The sequence below is a fragment of the Diadema antillarum genome, unplaced genomic scaffold (assembly GCF_040938485.1).
Source record: "Diadema antillarum isolate AM-2024a unplaced genomic scaffold, OU_Dant_1.0 seq00000809_RagTag, whole genome shotgun sequence".
NCBI classification, from domain to species: Eukaryota; Metazoa; Echinodermata; class Echinoidea; order Diadematoida; family Diadematidae; genus Diadema; species Diadema antillarum.
Window position 1 is genome coordinate 353,546 of NW_027271689.1, and position 22,067 is coordinate 375,612.

At 39.3% G+C, this 22,067-nt stretch overlaps 1 long non-coding RNA gene across 1 annotated transcript in view; it reads left to right on the top strand.

Moving 5' to 3' along the window:
• LOC139739632 (uncharacterized) overlaps positions 1 to 21,701 on the top strand; it is a 69,830-nt gene extending 48,129 nt beyond the window's left edge. Inside the window, exon 3 of the long non-coding RNA XR_011711518.1 lies at positions 21,624 to 21,701. This is a non-coding gene — a long non-coding RNA (uncharacterized lncRNA). The remainder of the gene's footprint in view (positions 1 to 21,623) is intronic.
• The last annotated feature ends 366 nt before the right edge of the window (positions 21,702 to 22,067 follow it).

A 22,067-nucleotide genomic window follows, 5' to 3' on the forward strand; every position in this document is an offset into this window, starting at 1 on the left:
TCTTTCGTGATATGAGAAACTGGAAAAAAAAGTGATTATGAGAATAAAGCTTGATTATTAGATGAGAAGTCCATAAACCTGTAACATAATTGACAGAGAAGCAGGAGGATGAATACAGATAGCGCAGTCGCAAAAATACGTTATCCTCTTTACACAAGTACAATATCAAAAGCAGTTAGTTTTCCTTGAAAGTACGTGAAATGTACGTTGTATAAACCCAGCCGCAATAGTCTTAGTTTCAGCGGTGTAGCGCCATCCGGCCGTCAAACCCACGAACGAAGCTGAAGAGTATACCATCCGCCCTAAGGTTATTTCCTCGCGTTGTTTACGTGCCGCGTCCCCCACCTCGGGTTAGGCCAAAATCCGATCATCTTCGGTCCCAGTTTTCTAATCTTGTGCAGTTTTCCTTCACCAGCTACATTATTATCCACCCCCGTCACTATTTAAGGCAGAGCCACGTTTCTAATCATGACCAAACCCGATCAAATTTCATGCTGTGATTGAAAGCATTATGTTGAAGTGATATCTCATTTCACTCTCCCTCCCCACCCCTCCAGTCTGACAATCACGTTTTTGAAGTCAGCCATCTTCCATATCTTGATGTAATTCTTCTCGAAAGAAGATACTAAACGATATATTATTTTCGTGAGTAAATCATTTATTTGCTGACTACGCAAGATGTGAAACTATCACTGTGCTTTGGCATCAGCTCACAATAACGAGGCATGTGTGATTATGTTGCCTGTGGTTTACTTTTTATTTCCTCTCCCAAGGAACACGTGATAATCTTTGTTTTATAAAACAAAACAAAACAAAACAAAACAAAACAAAAACACGCACACCTGACATCTCTTCAGATGTTCCTCTTTGTTATGTTTGTGTCGTTTAATACCATCACGTCTTGTATTCCGGAGTTTGCTTATGTAACATTAAGCTCAAATCATCGCTTCTCATGTCTTCCGCAAGTCTCAGATCCTACCACGAAATCTGCTGCCTCCGGACAGGGAGGTCACCTCCCTGCTCCGGACGTGTCTACGGTGCAGATTGTGCCTTTTCTTCCGTCTTCTTCTTCAATCATCGCAGTAAAGTAAACATTTATTCCCTAAAGACGGGAAAGACAAGACCACTAGACGTATATCCTGTCTCATCCAGCTTAAATCACGTAAACAGAGTTTCAGTTAATTCAGTTAATATGAATAGAGGAGGAATCTAAAAGAAGCAATCATTGAAAATACACAGTGGGCATGGAAAGGAAATATTGATAGACAGTAGGTTTCTTGGTAGGCCGTAAATCCTTCCGATGAAGTGAAGCGGATGTGCGGGTGTCTGCTTGGTTTAGACTCTGTACAATCGCTCTGCCGGGTTTAGCAACAGCTGAGCAATGCGTGTAGGAAGAACCGGAAGTTCTCACTTGTTTCACGAATAAAAGACTCTGAAATGTGCAGGTGAGAGTTCTCGATCCTCACCAAGAGGGGGTATCTCCTGCACCTTGTTGAAGCCTTTGCAGTGAATATGGTGCAGTATTCATGAGGCTGGAGTGTGCGGCCGGCTTAGCGCCTCCCCAAATCGATCTCGTTCGACAAGCGACAAATCCCAAGGCGTTGAGCTGCTAAAATTAGTCTCATGTTCTCTGTCTCCTGACAAGTCATACGTGCCTCTTTCTTTCATTGGAAATAATAACTTTAGAGTTAATCTTCCCTCAAGTGCTGCCGTCCCTCTTTAGACGTATTCCACCGTGGAAGAATGACGTCAATATTTCCACACACGGAACTAATATTCATGTTCCGCCATGACTTTGCTTTTGATGTTTGGTATTGTCGGGAATCTTCTCCTAAAGAGTTGTCTTGAAAATTCAGAGAAATAAATGCAACTAATGCGTGAACAGTGCAGAGTATAGGTATACAAATTGATAGACCTTCCACTGAGGTCGTCGCAAAGGCCCAAAAGAATACTGCTTCCCTCACGGTTTATGAAGTGTTGTATACACAATAATTCATTCATACATCTGTTCATTTTCATATTATGTTTATCATGCATAATATCCTTTATGTTATGAAATTAAATTGGGCAATGGTCGTAGTATGCTCTGAACCCACGTTCTATCATAACCCAAGTATCATATGGAGATATTCCTCTTTCCCCATTTCAAACATGTCAAAAGAAAAAGAAAACGAGGATTTGGTTTCTTTTCACACTCAATATAATCTCCTTTCAGTCTTAATTCTTATTCAAGAGATAGTACTTTTCTGAATACAGTTCCTCAAAGTCTATGCATAATTGTTGGACGTCTGTATATTTCCACACGTAGCTAGCCGGTCTTCTTAATGACGAAAACTATAACTTCAAGATGTGGTACTAATTAGCAATAAATCCGTGCGTACTCCTCGTAGTCAGTCCATACTGTGTTGGTAGTATATGTGAAATATACTGTGAAATATACTGTGAATGTCTTGAAGGGTTTTCACTCGCGCTCCATCCATGCCAGATTGTATTCAATTTCATTCCGTGTCAATTCCATCCATATTTTGTTACAATGCAGACTTTTATGTTGTTAATCGTTCGGATGTCGGATTTGCCAGGTTCACGAACACCGGATTTATGATTGTTTCCGCCGTCTTCTTTGTTAGAAGAGAGTACGACCTTGCTCTCCCTGACATGTCCGCCGCCAAAGTAACAATTTCCTTTATCTTCACTCCTCTTTCCGACTCCCTACGATGTCCTCTAAGGGACAGGCCACCCATGAGAAATTACTGCCCACGATATGACGAAACTCAATATTCAAGACGGGTGAATTCTTAATTCACCCGATAGCATGATAACGATCTCCCTCGGACGGTGATCCGTTTCCGAAATGGCTCCCACCTCTACCTCCCTCCAACTCCCAAAACCACCTCAAGATTTTGAGAAAATGGCACGCATCATCTTTGTCTTGGGGTGACTCACCGAGGTGTATTTTGTTTTGATTCCCCGTTTCACTTTCTGATGGAAAACAGTTGCGCATGAGCTGTCGCGCTGGATAAAATGGTTTGTCAATGCCCTCACGCCCTTCGGGATTTAGGGCGGATCTGATGTCATGTGTGTCACACCGGGTTAATGGAAAAAAACAACAGGACTTCACAAAAGGCGCCTGAGTCCAAAATTATGCACAGAGTGAGCTTTCAGGGGACATCAAAAAGGTTTCTCTGGTAGCAGAAACAAAATCCCAATAATCCTTTCTACTTCGATATCTTCGTTTGATGGAATATGCCATTGTTTCTGTCTAGAGACTGTCGGTTCGGGAACGTGTTTGTAGTAAGTAATGTAAAACAGAATGTTCATTATGTATTTCTGTAACAAGAAACTTGAGAGATAATTCTCCAATTTTCAAGAAATTCATACTCGCAGTAGTAGATAATGTATAGACAAGTCTTCTTTGTCCTTACATGCTTCCAATAAACTCTACTTATGATGATGGTCCCCTGTATTTTCCCCCTTCTACTTACCTGTGTGTAGCCTGATATTTTGCTTGACGTTACAAATGACTACTATGATCACTATCATGACTATGACAACTCTTCAATGTTGTTTCGTATCTCTTCTTATATTTTCATACTGAAAAGACAAACAAACAACATAACAATTCCACCAATCAATCGGATCAGTTACTGTTTTGGTCATAATATCGTCTTTTACCTTTTCATATCCACTTATTTCCGAATATTCTTATTTAGTACATAGAATTTTGAACCGAACAAGTTAGAAATTTGAAATCTTGCATATAAAAATTCGTCACTATGCATTAATGGCTATTGATGTGGAAGGATTGTATTGAATGTTCTTGATAGTCTTTATGTAAGGTGTTGAGGCACATGCACATACAAATACAAATTTCTACATACAAATTTTCTCATGATATAAACGGAATTACCGTCCTCATCGTCCGTTTTCGATGTGCATGTTTTCTCCAGTTCTGAAACAAGATCCCTTTGATTTATATCACAGACGAGATATCATTTATCAATTGTTGTGAGATTCATGGAGGCAGAAACGTCTTCTTCATCTGTGGATTTCCTCTTTAGTTTGGTCGTATAGGAAGATGAGAACCTGTGAAGATTGCATTGAAAAGATATTCTTGTTTTTAATGCAAGAGTGGCTATGTCTGACAGGAGAAAATAAATGTAACACCGACTTGGGAGACATGTTAGTACACACAATGCACATAACACAGGGTGCTATAGTAATAATTATTGGCCCCATCCCGATAGTAACTTTGAATCAGATATAAACACGCAAGGTGAATCCGATTGTGTTGCATGGACTGTGGGCGGATAATTTTACTTACGCCCGACCAAGTAATGTGCATTATTTGTTTTATGAAATGGCGCAATGATTTAGATTCCGCAGCAGCCATTTTTGCAAGATCCCAGGCCAGCATTAGCTAAAGGCTAACTGGATACTAACTCCACACGAGAATAGCAGCAATGCAATTGTAGCACACTATGTAATACAATGAGCACAAACGAGCGGTCGTTGGTACCCGTCGTTAGTATACTATAAAAGTCAAGCTGGGCCTTAGGTGAAGTAAAAGAGTGGTCATGTGATAGCTCTCAGCCAATCATTTGATTAGAATCCTTCACCATTTTATGATAGCTAACAAATCATTTGAAGCTGCTAGCAGTAAGTGACCTTGTTCAAAGTTTCAAGTCAGAATTTCAATTTGAGCTCAGAAATCTGGAAATATCGGTAAACTACCGATCGTGGACCTCATAATTTTGGTTTCAGATAAGAGAAATTGAATAGATGAAAGTTATTCATAGCATCCAAGGGTTATTTGAATAGTTATGATCACACGAGCCACGTACTTTCACTGACACAGGGAATTTCGACCAGCAAAACGTTTATTGATAGTGTTTCTTAAAGCGTAGGCCGCAGCTTAGGTACGTAAATAAAGAGGTATAAACTAACTACACTTTCTGTACTACTAAAGTTGTTTATCAGGCATTTTACGTACGGTGGGTGGTTGCGACCGGGTGAATTCAGCAGCCAGCGATATATCGATCTTCGTTACATTATTACACCGAATGATCAATGATAATCCTTATAGATCGTCAACCTGGCAAAAGACAGCACAAAATGTTGTTTTGCGGAGTCAGTGGGAATTTTCGAAATGAAAAGAGTGTAGTAGTGATGTTTATTAGTGGTGTTTCTGTCATACACCAAAAACCTAATTCTTGCCGTTTTGGTAATCTCTAACCTCAATCATCATTCCTCATGCTGACGTTAAAATATTTAGATGCGTGTTGATATAATGTATATCCTATGACTGCAAATTTATCAAGGATTTGGAAAAAAGGGCGAATCTATCCTCTTGCACACAAGCGTTTGCTTAGATTTTTCCAGCTGCCATTATAGTAAAATGCGATTTTGTTGATTGGGATCGAAGGATAGGTTTCTAATCTCCCCCGTCTAATAATTGTTTGAATCCAAGGGGACTTGCTGCTGAAAGGTTTGCGGTCAAGTGGGACTTGTACGAGAATGACAGCAAAACAATTATCTTGAAGTCATCGGGGAGACACGTTGTACCTTGTTTTGAGATTGCGTCCAAGCAACTAATCCAGTTCCTCGTATTTTTGTAATCATTTCTTATATTCAAGGGAAATTATAAGCGCCAACCCGGTTCTTGTCTTACATAATTATTGAAATGCTTTGCGACACCAATTATGCAGAAGATAGAGAAACGCGTAGTGTAGGCAAGTGAAGATAAAATTTCATAAGTTAACAAAAAGCCAAATTCAAGCTGAATTCAGCGTCAGATGAGACCGGAAATTTATTGTATCATATGTCATGCTAATGCTGATTTAGTCCATGAGTGATTATAATTTCCTGACTGACAACATAAAAAGCGCAAAGCAATGCCCTTAGTGCTATTATAAGTGATGTAAGGATACTGCCCGAGGGTGTTCAATATATGGAAATGTCTTCACTGGCGACATTTATTTATATCTGCCATATCCAGGAGGCTAGACTGATTCCTGGGAGATTTATCTACTGCACGTCTGCTGCCTATGATTAATTCACATGCACAGGGAACAGAGTTAGCCTGTAGACATGATGTATCCAGGATTATTGTCATTTTAAATGATGACGTCCCAGCCGTGCTGTAGAATTTAACTTACCATTATACTGGAGTAATGTTACGTTGGCGGTATTATTGAATTTCTCGTATCTCGCTACTTTTTTGGGGGTCTATTTCTTAGCAAAATGTTGTCTACTGTCATGTGAATATAGAAAAGGAGGCGGCAATATGCAAAGGGAGGCGAAGTTTAAAACTCTATGAGCAGTAATGCTAATCGATGGTGACGTGAATAAATGATTGTTCTCCACTGGAATTCTCCTGCACTTGTGACGACAGGGAGCTAATTCACACAAAATTCATGACTGGTTCATACGTTCAAGACGCCAAGGAGATTACCTGCATGCACTTCGGATACTCACATCTTTTGCCCCATTTAATACTGTAAATTTGATAAGCAACTACGCTTGAATGAAATGAAAAGTAACATGTGAATGGGCACTTTTTCTTCGTCTCCGGCACTGAGAAAACCAGCTCGATGCGGTGCTGGTCAGAGGTCATATTATTATGACAACTTTTGCATGTCAAAGTTAGTTTATAGTATGGGATTCATGATAAAATGTGGCACGGTTGTTTTCGAAACCCATGAATGATCTCACCATGATGAAAACTGTATTGCATGGAGATATTTCTTCATTAAGATATGTGTCTCACTGATATCTCAGCATGGAGTCCGCGCGCTGTAGACTCACACGGTGTTCCGACAGTGACGATATACTTTTCTTGCTCTTTTTTTTTCTTATTTGCGTGGAGGAAACACATGGAAAGATGTAGGAATACAAGACGATTTTCTGCTTCGTCTTAGCAAAGATCAAAAGGTTTTGCTCATTAAATTTACTCGTTAGTTAGATTACATGCTTTTGGTGGGCCTGATTTTTTGTTTGTGCACTTTCTTTAGGTGAAACAGAGCGCCGACTTGTGCTTTAACATGGTCTACACCGGCAAAGAATAACTTGCAATGATTGAATGTGTGCCAGCTATTTTGGAACCAAGATAAAGGCGCGCATTGAATTTTGAGCATTCTGCTCACGTGTATTTTATAACCAAATTTTACCTTTAACTTTTCAAAAATGTGTTTATATAAAACAAGTATTTAATCTTATCCAACTCGTCATTATTCTGATATTTACTCGAAAAAGAAATCCCAGATTATACTCCCTGCTCAAATGACCGTGAGACATAATCGGCCCTGATGTATGGAATTCGTTACCCGAATATTATTATGAAAGCTTACACTTGTCTGTTTTCTTTCAAGACTTTAATGAAAAAGCATTTACTGTCAATACTAAAATGAATTGTTTATCGACTCAAATGTCGAGACCCGATTATGTTTTCTATTTTTTCTTCTTAAATTAAAAAACATTTTTCTTCTGAATAATGGTAATAATCACAATAATGGCAATCGCAATGATTATTATGATATAATAATGGCTGGGAAGAAATTCCCAAGAATATTCACACTCCGCCAAGACACTTTACATGCATAGCACAAAAGGTTAATATATGCGGTTCCCCTTGAAATTATGCTAAGTCAAAATCATTAAAATGGCGACATTAATATCTTGGGTCCTCCATACCCATACCTGAAGGTTATTTACCTTTTAAGACTACTATCGCTTAAAGTATATGGCTTATGATAATCTCACCTTCTGCATTAATCACAATGGATTGTGTTTATCTTATCAAACAAGGTTGTTGTTTTTTGTACTGATATCTGCTTTCACTGTATAATATGTTTGTTTATCATCTGATCATATTTTTTTCATCACATTATGACTGTCAACATTAATTTTTCAATAAATGCAGAAAAATATGTGCAAACAAACAAACAAACAAACAAACCACCCCTCCACAGAAGATACGAAGAATTGTGATAATTATTTCATTTGGTCTGCATGAGTTGCTTAACACCAAAGAAATCTTTGTACACCGGAATCGCCCATTTTCATGTATAATGCATGATAAGTCGAATCGTATTTTTGTTTGTCTGGCCTTTAAGAATTGCCCTCGTTTTGTATAAAGTATGTCACACTCCAGTTGTTATAAAACGCCGTTCCCGCAGTAATCTCAACTCGAATCTGGACTCGAGGCATGTGGGTATGACTTCATTTCGGGAGTCGAACATGGAGTAAGCAGAATCTTACCGGGGCTTGTAGACCCATGGTGAGAAATAAGTTGTTTATTTGCGCCCCTTCGGTAATTTTTCCGGCAACTTAATTTGATTTTGCGAAATCGCTACGGGAATTCTGGGTCAGCTACGGGCACGGGGCGTACGGCGTGCATTGTTTCAAGACTTTTTCTTATAAGGAAATACGTGTCCTGCGAGGAATAATATGTGTCTGTGATTTGTTCAGTTTCTTTCGTCACGGAATATATCATTCGCCAGATATAAATTTCACCAGTGCGTGCGTACAGATACAAATCGCATTACATGTGTAGTCGTCGTTACTATACCTGCATTGAATGGGGAATCAGTATCGGCGTGGTCAGGTCTAGAGATGAGACTAATAACACCATGCCATAATATCTTTCTAATTAACGTGCCTGTAGTGAAACGAACCAGTTTGCATGTAAGAGAACAACTCATAAGCAAGTAACTCAGTGTCTGTACCATTGCATATCTGTCATAGAAATATGTGATTCAGTCTATATTTACTTCAAGTCGAAAAAAAAATCAGAAGGTAGCGGCGATCGATCCATTCAGGCATTATACCCGCCAAACAGCTTCACAAACTCAAGTGCTAACGGAAATTAAGGTGGCTGGCCTGAAATATCAAGGTGAATATGTCTTGCACAAGACTGCCTAAGTATGTACAGGAATCAGAAGTAGGATTTTCCCAGCAAAGTAATGCAATGATAGTAAAAATGCATTTAATGAAATGCTATGAATTAAAATTCGTCTGCTCACCCAGCTGTCACATGGAACAACATAAAAGAAACTTCTGTAGCGTAATGGTTTAGACAGGTTTTCGACCATTGCTTACTTCACGCCGATTCTCAAACACACAGTTAAATCTTGAATTACATCTCAACAGCGTAGTTAGAGAAGATCCGCACAGTGCATGACGTCATAGAGAACACTGATCTTTCTACATTATTATCAGACCTCAGAGTTTTGTTATACCATTGGTCACATTGTTGGTAGATCCAATTTATATCATTCGTTATAGATCCTTCTGCGATAAGAAGATTAGCCTAATAAGGAACGTCATAACCTTGGACATACTGAGTTAAGGAACAAATCAGTAGAATACATAATACCTAGAAATACGTAATGATAATTTCCCAATTACCAATAAGATCATCTTTCTCTAGTCTTCGCAAGGACATTGCAAACTTTTACCCTGTAATACTGTCTACCTTATTGTGTAAGGACTCTTCCTTCGCTTAGACTCAGGTATGTTTGTAAACGTTGTAGTTTTTGTAAATAATAAATTCCTAATTGTTTCTTTATGTTTTGATGATATTCTCTTTTCTTATGAGGGTGTTTGATTGTGGAGAATAGGGTTTATTACTTTTACGTGATTTGATGAAGTCCACAATGTGTCGAGTGATTCTTTAGTAAAGATCATGGCACGAGGCTATAGCACTGGAAGAGAAGATGTGCGGTATATGGGCAAAGGTGATAGTGGCCTTAACAGACGTTGTTTATTAGATGATATTGCTTCTGATCCATTAAATTTGTTCACAGACAGAAAATAAATATTATCACTACCACTACTACTCCTATAAGTTCAATCTAACACTGCTACTCCTACTGCTAATACTATTACTACTTACAACCAACGTCGTCCACTACTACTATAAAGGACGACGACTACAACTACTACTTACTGCTACCACTACCACTACTGCTACCACTATACCACTACTACTACTACTACTACTACTCAGATGATCTTTGAAGGAAGAAGTACTACTACTACTACTATACTACTACTATACATATACTACTACTACACTGTACTACTACTACTACTACTACTACTACAACTAATAGTAGTAGTAGTAGTAGTAGCAGTAGTAGTAGTAGTAGTGCTACTGCTACTACTACTGCTACTACAACTACTAGGCTACTACTATGCTGCTGCTACTACTACTACTACTACTACTACTACCACTACTACTACTACTACTACTACTACTACTACTACTACTACATTTGTGCTACGTAACTATTATTACTACTACTACTACTACCACTACGACTGCTATGTTGAGATGTATTGGATAGATGTTGGACTATTTCAAATTTTTTGTGGTGTAGTTCTATATCTGCATAGTTTTGCACTGATTGCATTATAGTAAAGTGTCGCTGCGTAATCAAGCTTCAATTCGATGTTCTCCTTTTACAACGTGTATGGACGCGTCAACGAACCTGGATTGACTGCATGATGCTGCCCTCTTTCATGTGTCCCGATGCGTGTAAGTCGTGGCATGTCATTGATCGGCTGCTCACCGTTTCACCCCTCTGAAGACCTAATTGGCTAATACCATCTTGTTTCACGCCCGGTGGCGTTCAGTCAGTGGGTAAGATAGCGGCCGCCCTTCCCCCATCGTATTCCCCAACCGCTGATGTCGAGGCGGGAGGCGGGGATTCTTCACCAAATCCGATTTACGTTCAACAACCTAAATAGTCATCCTTTTCTAGCCATCGGCAGTGTCTTTAGTATTCCTTCCATTTTTGTTTTCTTAATGGCACACCACGGCTAATGCACATTATACGAAGTAGAATTCAATTGGAAGCGGACGAAAGTGACCCTCCTGAAGTCGACACCAACACCGAGAGCCAGAGTCCAGTTCGTTCACCACCAAGTCATGGTGGAAAATAAAAATGACTGTTGAAATGGGAATACACTAAACGCAAGGGCTGATGTGTGTGGAACAACTCTCGATATGCATAGCAACGAGCCCCTGTAGATGCAATTCATACGAGTGTGTGTGTATGTGTTTCAGTTTTCAACTCCTAATTTTTGCTTCTACTTGAAGACATTATAAAGAGGAATGGAAATGTGTTTTTTTTTGTATGTGCCCAAATTTTGGAATGTTGTAGCTTTCTTCAGCAGTACCCATTTAGAATATTGTCTAGGTGTTATTTGAATGGAACTGAATAAGTACCATTAAAAAAAAATAAAAATGTTGTCTTTGTGTATGCGCGCAGTTTGTAAAATCAAAAGTAACTAAAACGATTGATTGTACCTCAGAGTTCGTTTTGTCAATGAGCTTCACCGCTTGATGAGACTTGTGACAGTTCAAGACAGACTTGATCAGCATGGAAGGTGAGGTCATGTGAATTTTGAAGACATTACATTTAAAAAAAAGCCTTGATTGTTACAATGCACAATCAAACTGCTAAAGGCCATCTATACACTTCCGCATGAAATTCATTCGTTTATTCATTTTCATCGACGCCCCCAGTAGGCTACACGTGACTGACGTAGTTCCCCGACATCATGACATGAAGTTCATCGCACGGGGAAGATTAAATTTAGAGTTTAAGACGGGTATACCACGTGTGTGATATAATGAGCCACATGCTCACCGTTCTCAGCAGCGAGAGAAGATGATAATTAGTGTCTCGTCTAATTGCATAGGAATGGAAGCTCGATGCATTGTGGGATGCAATCTCTCAATAAGTATAAACGCCAGAATAAAAGTTGACTAGACACCGTAGCAGCTAACTCCTGCGATATTGCATCAATTTTCTGGAGGACTTCAATTCCTGATGCTGCTCCTCTTCTGATGATGAGCCGCCTCTTTTCGGCCATAGAGCATCAAAGAATAAATCTCTGGAGGCAGAGTGGGAGAGGTTCAAAAACATGATTTCCATTAGTAATCTCGAGAGAGTTGAGGGAGTGCATTGGATGTCATCCATTAAAAATCTCTCCCAAACTCAACACGGCCTGAAATGATTACCGCGTTGCTTTAAGAGACAATCTAACACGCAGATGGAAGAATATTATGAATACTAGTAGTCTTAACTTTCAGAAATTGAACTCACACTCGTCTTGTCCAATTTGTCTCAATTGCTGAGTTAAAGTACCTGATCGATTTTGACGTCAAAATGTGATTTAGAAAGCAAGCGGTGAAGTCCTATACATTACATTGATATTCTAAACCATGAATATCATGGCAAGAGGAATTCACCTTTTTTGTTGCGTTTTTCAGTAAACAAGCCACTGCCCGAGAGATTTTCTCATAAATAAACGCGTTGTTTACGCATTTTTCCTTGATAAGGAGATACTAAATCACGAATGGTCATTTATGTATACAAAGTCATTCACGATTTCAATAAACACTTGGTGCGTGGGCATATATTTCAGCCCCAAGCAGCAAAGTGTGCAGCGCCGGCTGGTGATCAGCTGGAAAGACTCCGACCCAACCGGCCTGAATTAATCTTCAGCCGTGGCCAATTCATTTCGTGGAATTGAAAAAGCCCGAAGAGTTCATGATTAACAACCCCTTGGTGATCAGACGGGATGCCTGTGTTTGTTTGGAGGGAGCTATTTACTGTAAATTTCATCAAGGTGAAACAAGTGGGCTGCTTTTGCAGTCGAAAGTTATGAATGTTCAACAGGTAATTAGATTCGCATATAATCAGCTGGTAATGTTTGCCAGCGGGAATATGGATTTCGAAGTACGATGTACTTGCAAATATTTCCTCACAGCTTCGTGTATTCTCGGTAGATTGCACGAATTCTTATCGTTGTGTGCATATTCTACATAAATACATAATTAGGCTTTCAAATTAAATAATGGTTAGTCTCACTACACACATCACCACAATATCAAGAGTTCATTATCTTTATCGTCATGATTACAGACATCGTCAATCAGACAGCATTATGTGGTCGTCATCATGAGCAAGTACGTAGGGCCTACACATAACACTTAATTGCCTTCATCGTTGATATCATCATCATCATCATCATCATCATCATCATTAGTGTAATCTTGCTTATAATCACTGGTATCTTCATCAGAATGATCAGTAGCACCATTAGTATCATAGTCCTGACATCATTGCATCGATTGTAAAACAGTAAATCTTAAGACCAAACGCTTCAGTCATTACAATCAGGTTATACACGCCCATGTCGAGACAGAGAGAGAGAGTGTGTGTGTCTGTGTCTGTGTCTGTGTGTCTGTGTCTGTGTTGTGTCTATGTGTGAGAGAGAGAGAGACACACACACACACAGACAGACAGGGAGACAGAAAAAGAAGAGGATGGAGAGGAAGAATTAAGGGAGAGAGAGAACGAGAACAATAGAAAGGAAAGTCTAAGCAGCACAGATAGGCAGAGTGAGAGATGGTATCATATTGACTGATCAATCTAATCCCTTTCGGCGGGCAATTACGGAAGATAATTCTACGACATTTCATTGCCGAATTAAAGGCCGACACGTAAGGACGTGACTGACACGGGTATTCGTAGTGTTTGCATTGAATGTCCCGTTGTCCCAAAGGTAAATGCCTGGCTTGACGATACTGCAGTCTTTATGAATGATACTAATCCATATCGCTAGATTGTCTGCTATCAGTAAATCAAGGCACGGAGTTAAAATCATACATGACTGCCTCCCAATATCATATTGCTTGTCGTTTTGATCAGTCCATGGATGATCAAAAAACATCTTAAGCGTCCTCTGGTTTTGCAAATCATACTTAGTTGATTAACACAAACCATGATACTTTGGATCGCTAAAACTCATTGTGTATTACTTTAGTTTCCTCTGTCAAGTCCGCCTTTGTCCTTTTTCCCGAGAAGCAACATTCACCTCCAGATGTACCAAGACATCATATATGAATTTGAGGCACTCGCTGTTCACCATAGAGATAATGAGATTTCATCCCATGCCACTTCAAATTCGGCGCTGTGTCACAACCTGTGCAGGAGCGCCAATGCCGAGAAAGAAAAGATGAAAACAGAAACAAAAGTGTGCTGCCTGGTAGTATTATATCAGCACCTGCTTCCCTAAACGTGATTGATATATTGCATCATATAGCAATGCACAGAAAACGATTTACCGCCATTCCGTATTGCCGAAAATGTCACTCTGAGAAGCAGATTACATTTTTAGAGTGAATGAGAAATTACGCAGAAAATGCCATGATGATACTAAATTAAATATATTGGAGGTCAACTAAGAGCTTATTTACAAACAAGGAAATAAAAGCTAGAGGGTGATTGTTATGATTCCTACATTTTTTCTTGAATAAGCTAATATTGAAAATATATTGTTTGAGGCTGTGTTAAGAAAAACATTAGACCAGAAGGGCAATATTATCACACTGGATACGTAAATATGTTATGTACCTCTTTACTGCCGTCACTCCTCGTCTCCCTCTCTCTCTCCATCTCTCTCTCTCTCTCTCTCTCTCTCTCTCTCTCTCTCTCTCTCATTGGATAAGTTATTTGATTAAGGAGGGGAAAAGTGTGTTAACTATCTCAATCACTTCACATGATTGATTCGGCTGTTAGATTACTTCGCGCTCATTTTACTGATCAGTCACTGGACATAGCATGCAATAGATATGTGATAGATGGATCGATGTCATTATAGTGATGAAAGTTCGACCCACCAGCAAATTTATTCCTTTCAAGAAATCCCTCCATTTTCTTTGTGTTTATGTATGTGTGTATGTTCGTGTGTGTGTTTTATTAAGGATTCTTTAGTGATAGTTGGTCAGTTTTGTTGGCTTCGTTGTTGGCTGTGTTTTTTTTTTATGTTACGCTGATTTTTTTTTTTTCAGATTTAGTGCTCTTCCGAGCTAACCCCGCCCATGAATTTATTGGTGGTTACAATAACCACCAATTTTGCCATGAAACCTGACATAATTATTGTCATTTGGTGCCAGTATAGAATGTCACAGGTCGGAAGACAAGAGTATTGCAGGGCAAAATGACAAGGAGACGCTGATATTTTAGTTGAAAGTATTGGCAAACATCAGAGAGATCTATAAAAGAGTAATTCGTTGTTGCTAACACTGATTGCTCATGAAAGAGCATGGTGGTCACGATCTCGGCGTCATCGTATATAAGTGATAAGTTCCAGGTTTTGTTCAGTAAGCCAATAAAGTGGCAGATGGTTATCACACTTCAACACTGCTTGTCATAAACCTATTTAATGTAAGGTTAGTAGACATCCTCCTAAAACAACTTTTCATCTCATCCGCTCCTAGTGAGATTACAAAGCAGAGCAGAAGAGTCACAAGTGGTAAAAGGGTTTTAGCATTAAGGCGAGAGGTGTGTTCCGTAGAGTCCATTACGTGAAGAAACGAAAACGATTGATACTGAATCTCTCCTGCTTCCTTTTTTATCTCTCCTCCTTTTTCACACACACACACACACACACACACACACACAAACAAACACACACAACACACACACACACACACACACACACACACACAAACACATATCTCATTCTCTCTCGCGTCCTTACTCACTCCTGTACAACCTTTCATGAATGTTATCATTTTTTATATCTTTGTTACATCTCGCTTTGTGTTTTTGCTTGATTTCATTTTAAGGGGATGTTAAATCACGAAACACCATAGGGCACTTATTGTGTTATATTCAATGTCTTAGTCTTGATCTTGAGTTTGGTGTGACTTCTTGTTAGTAGAACAATTTTTAGGTGGCTGCTATAGATCAAGGCCCTTGTTCCGGAGTGTCATAAATCACAGGAAATGAATGATGTCTGAAAACACCAGACTAAACACCTATATCCGTTATGTGTGTATTCGCCCTTTTAAAACACCATTACTGGCGCTGCTATACGCACTCAATGTGAACTGTCAAGACAATATCTCAAAATGATAGATTGGATGGTCTATCAAATGAAGGCTGATATCATTTTCTCGCCATCAGTGCGCATCACTTACCCTTAAAGGAAGAGTGAACTTCAATGCAGACTTCTTCAATATCTACGTAAGAAAGCCCAACCGAATTTACAGAAAAGACTATAAATAGTTTAGTCCTTTAAGAAGTATAAGTGACTGCTAATGGCGTCTTTATGGTTGAATAAAAGCTAAGACGATATGCTAGTTGGTGAAGATGACCTTGATTATAATAAAGACAATAGTACTTTGGCTGATGAAAACGACGACGACGACGATGATGACGACAGGGAGGCAAGACGCAGTCAGTGTAAGTTGCTGATGTGGATAGTCAACAAAATCGGCCCGCGGATGAGAGTTAAGACGAGAGGTTTACAATCGTTCGCAGAGTGAATATCCTCGACTCCTTCACGGTGGTGTTATTGCGCTCTGGAGTTAATCTTTGTGCGTCATCGCAGACGGAATCCAAGCTCTTCGTTCCCTCATCATTTTACAATAGATTTCATTCGTCCTGGGAGAGAGTGAAGGTGACGAGAATCCGTAAAATCTGGAAAAGTCTGGACAGCAACGCGTATGATCAGATCGGGTGTCGCACGGTTGATCCGACTGCCACGCGCAGTCAGGTGAAAACATTACGTTTCCTCTCCTCGCCTTACCATCCAAGTGCCGTTGGAACTGTCACTGAAGAGCCGGTCCGAAAAAGCCTTGCATTATTCAAAGAACCAAAAAGCCATTCTACAGTCTTGAAAAAGAAGTAGAGTTTCGATTCTGATGTGCAATCGTAAGTGAGGAAATATCTTTAACATGTCTTGAGGAAGAACATACAGGGAAAAATGATAGGACCTACCTCTAAATATTTCGTAGCAGTAACATGTGGTATATCTCATTTACGTCTTCGTTTGGGTCTTCGAAACTTGTTGTTTGCTTGGAAGGTTCAAAGAAAAAACACCGCTGTGTGGGAATGCGTTTACCAATTTTTACCAGTTTTATACGTGCGAACGTGCATTTTGAATAATGAAACTTGTCCTCTGCATTAAGTGATGGCCCGAAAATATATACTTTTGAAAAAAAAAATAATCCATTGTGCGCATATTGAATTATGAAGTAACAAATACAATGTAACAATGGGGATGTCGTAATCAGGTTTGATTGACAATTTGCTAATCATTAGCGAATCCAAGAACAGTATTCTGTGTCATCTCGCAGTGTTCTCTCTTTTAGATATTACCATTCAAAATTAGCTCCATGCCACTGACTTTACTATTTTGATATTTCTGCTTCCAAGATATACCCAGTCCAAGTATATAACCATACATTTTCGGTCTTCACATGGGCGTCCTATCATTATGTGTGTGTGAGTGGTTGCGTGCGTCTTTATTGGAAGTGCGTAAGTGTGTGGGTACCAATGCCTGCTTACGCTGACGCTGTGTTTACCTGTCTCGCAGTCATTAACGATTTTCCATGTGTTCAATCACACGTAATTACAGCATCTCACGGAGCTGTGTGTTCAGTCTCTAGGGGTCAAAGGCAACGAACTTTTACGCTGATAAAGTCTCAAATCCGTCAGTTTCATTTTTTCCTTCCTTCAAACTCCTGCCCCCCCTTTTTTTTCTAGAAGATGCATGTCTTCCATATATTGCGACTCGCTTAGTGCTGTTTTTAATTCACTTGCTCAAAAAAAAAAAAAGCAGATCTACTTAGAATAAAAGAGAGGTAAAAAATATCCCTGTCATTAGCTGGCCGACATCATCCGTCATTCTATTTCTCTCTGATACCCCCAGCGGCTTCAGAACCACTTTTCATGCAATACGTGCTCATATCTTCTTGACCAAATGAATAATACAGGGCCCAGTGTTAGTATGCCATCGATTTATCAAACGGAATCAAGAAGGAAAGGGAGAAAATAAAAATATTGTCGTCTGTTTGGCTTGCTTTCCATCTGGCCAACGCATTTGGGTCTCCGAGCCCGATGAGAACATAAATGTCAATACGCTTAGAGGCAGGAGCCATTACCGGAAACAGAAGGCGATTTAACTTACCCGCTCTACAGTCAATGTCATAATATAGAGCTTCTACTCTAGATCTATAGTGTAGGCTGACATATTGTTCACATACTGGTCTAGTCATGTTCTCATGTTGCCGATTCAATTGTTCTTGGCTGTGTTTTGCTAATTATCCTATTTCATAAATATTGAAAGAAATAGTGCTACGGCAATAGTAATAACAACATGAGCATCAACAACAAAACTACTACTACTACTACTACTACTACTACTAATAATAATAATAATTATAATCATAATGTTATCATTATTAATACTATTATTTTTCTCATCGTCTTTATCACTGATTATCTTGTATTATAACCATTAGATCATCATCAGTGAATACAATGTCAATCGCCAGTGCAAAAGGAAAGTGTGAATATACAACATATTCATGATGATTATTCGTATTATCACATACAGTTGCTGAGATATTGATCATAGTGTAACTATTACAGAAAAAGGTTCTCGCCAATTAAACCTGTGCGTTTATCCCTGATCTTACACACTCACAGTATGGATTAACCCTTTTTAATATGACCCAAGTCATGGTACTCATCTTTTTTTTTTCTCCAATGCCAGAAGTTGATTATCGTCATTCGTCATGATTCGTTGTGTACATCAGTCGGAAGGAAATAGAATCTATCCATGGACTTTTTTTCTTTTGCTCTTAGCGTGTTTTGTGTCAATATGTGCCACGACGAATACTCGAACAAGTTGTTACTTCCAAGAGAGAGGTTAAACAGTGTGAATTGTGCGGCAGTTGGGCTAGATTCAGCCCATGATTGCTGAGTAAATAGCAGACACGTCACATGATGGACGGATGTCAAGCACCAGTGAGACGTGAGAGCGTAGATGGAGAGATAGATAGATAGATAGTACTACAGATGATGGATAGTTAGATGCGTAGGTGGATGGATGGATGGATGGATAGATAGATGGATAGATGGATAGACAGATAGAAATTTGATGGAGCACCCGGTGCTCACAGAATTCATCAATGCATGTCAATTTCGGTTCTATCGAAATTAATGGCTAAAAAGTCCGAGGACTAACCACATTCGGTTCACATCAAAATTTGACAGAGGAATAAACACTCCATCATAACAGCAAGGAGACACAGCAAAGGAAAGGCACTAAGTTACAGCCAAAAGGCATATATTGATATGACTGTGCTTACATAATAAGAACGCACATTATAAAGTCTACCAAATTATGCGATGCTCACATCCGTAAAATAAAAAGCTCTTTCTGCACAGTACTAATAAAGTGGAAATTTTCGCTCATTTCGCGCAACCTGAAACTAGCACGAAAATAAAAACACGCAAATATTTTTGCATGCCATAGGTTCCAGTATAGTTGATATCTTGATTCCGCGGAATTAGAAACACGCGAAACTCTTCTTACCCGTCTGAGCGCGAAAAATGAGTCGCGCGAAAATATCCATTTTTACAGAATAACCTGAACATATTTCCTGTGTGCAAAAGAGAGAGGTACAGAGAGAGAGAGAGATTGTTGTTCTATAAGATGCTTTGAAAACCATCACAAGGTAAACATGAGAAAATAACTAAGAATAACGTAAGAATTGATAATGGTAAGTTTCACAACACAGAAAGAGCATTAACAAAAGTGAGATTGCACAAAATCTATTTTCTTTTTCACTCTTATCACAGTCTTTCTCATTTATATATTGTTTTCTCTCCCCTGAATTCGATGTAGGTGAACACAAAATCCTCAGGATGCCACAGTAACGTGGTAGAATGTCCTGGCAGGATCTGGTATATGCTTTGAATAGTTAATAACCATTTTGTTTTCTTTCTGATATTCGCCCTTGTCAAGCCCTTCGTGGTTCAAATGGGGAGGGAGGGGGGTTCAAACCGATGATTGGAAAATGTCCAAAAAGTAATTATGATCGGAAGGTATGAAGGCGTCTTTATAGGATGTAACGTAGTTTTCTGTAAGGTCAAAAAACGTATAGAAGCATGCAATCTCTTACCACTTACTTCCCCACTTTCATCTCTCCGTCTTCCTCCCTTCCCCTCCCCCTTCCCCCATACTCCTCAACATCCAAACAACTGCAGTAAGACATGATATGTGCCTCTCTGGGTTGTGGATATAGAGCTTTTTATCGATCACTGCGTCGCCTCCTGACAATGTTATCGATTAAACACTGACAAGTCCAACCCACGCACAAGGTATGGCTGAAACGTAGCCACCCACCACTGCCATTCGGGAGCAGGAAAACGGTGAACATGAAACCCAGAAGAAGGAGACTCCGAAAGTAGGCCAGTCTGCCTCTTACAATCCATTTAGAACCCGAGTGAAGTCTCCGCAAACCAGAATGAAAATAGCCAGAGTGATTTTTGTTTTCCTTTTTTTCTTGTTTTTTTTTGTTTTTGTTTTTGCGATGACAAGAAAAAGTAACAAGCGTGAAGTATGTTCGTGAGATTTGGAGTGCAAAAAGGGGCTTATGTCATGAAAATTTTAAAGTCACATGAACACAAAGTGTTTTTGTTTTTAAACCACACTAAAAAAACTATGTATCATAATTCCAAATCGTCAGTTTCACATTTCATTGTCTGTCTATGTACATCATTTGGACATTTTTTCGTCATATTTTCAGCTTCTTTTTATTTTTTATTTTTGTAAACATTCAGAGGTCCTGACGAATTAACAAATAATTCAACAATCTTGTGGGCAATTGTAGGTGAAAAAAACGTAAACATATTCCTATTTTTGTTGGATCGACGAAACTTACAAACTTACAGACAACCAAGCGTCATCTACACTGAAATGTGGTGCCTGCATAATGGGTCATTATGGCACAGATTTATATTTTCAGCTGATCAATATCAACATTCATTGTATCAATCGTCTGCAGTATGAGAACGTATGTAGGCCTGCTCTGGTGATGTAATCGTCAACCAATGATTATAATATAATACTGTTCGCCTGTTGCTCATCGAGGACAAAATGTTACTTTCGACATGAGCTACACATGCATGTTTACCGGTGTTTTGATATCTATACGTCATCCATCATTAGTATCATGTATACCTCCTTTTTTTTTTCTTTTTTCTTTTTTTTAGGGGGGGGGGGGGCGGGTCAGAGCAAATGCATCAAGGAAATCCTCTTTAACTTGTTGCCTTTTATTCCTTAACAAAATCCTGTAAACAAAAAGAGACTTACAGAGCTCTTACTCGAAATATCTCAACATGAATATCGCGAAGATAAGAATAATAACTGAATACAGTAATAACTGAACAATGTGGTATTCTCAAATTTCTCGCCATATCAAAGTTAATATCCCTATACATCTGCGTTAAGGGTTGAATTTCAATACCCCCAGCCTTGAGACGATCAGTAGGCCCTATAGATTTCTACCCGGCAGGCATATTCAAGATGCGTTTGATTTACAACAACACGCGGTGCATTGTGGGTTATAAGTCGACCGACTTTCAAAGTCATCAAATTGGAAGACGGTGGGGGGGGGGGGGGGTGTGGACCTGAGCAGTTGTGCGCATGCGGTGGCGCGCTCCACTAAAATCATTTGATCCACGTAAGTACCTCTCTGACTTGTATTGTTTTATTTTTCTTGTCTTCTCCTATTGTTTCGCCTACAGAGTCCGTGTATTCACAACCGACGCGTATCGACGATCAAAGCATCACACTGCACGTCCTGGATACAGCCGGAGAATTTGTGAGTTTTTGAAATGACGATGAAATTCCTCATAAAATCAGCCCCTATCAATCAAAACATCCAGCTCTAAATTCGCATGTATCAGGTGGCTTGTCGCCTGGGGATCGATCCCATGACAAAAACAAGCAAACATACATTTTTATAGCACACTGACACGTATCACCTTATTGCCAGTCTTGCTGAAAATAACACCATTAATTCTAATTCTGCATGATGGAAGCAAAATATTTACGGGAGCCGTCCCGCTTTATCCCTCACGAATACCATGGCTCAATTAACCCTTTCCCTGCCAGGGACTTTCGGCAGTATGTGCAACACTGTAGGGTTTTCTATTCTAATCAACACTTAAAGCACACAAAGGATTAAG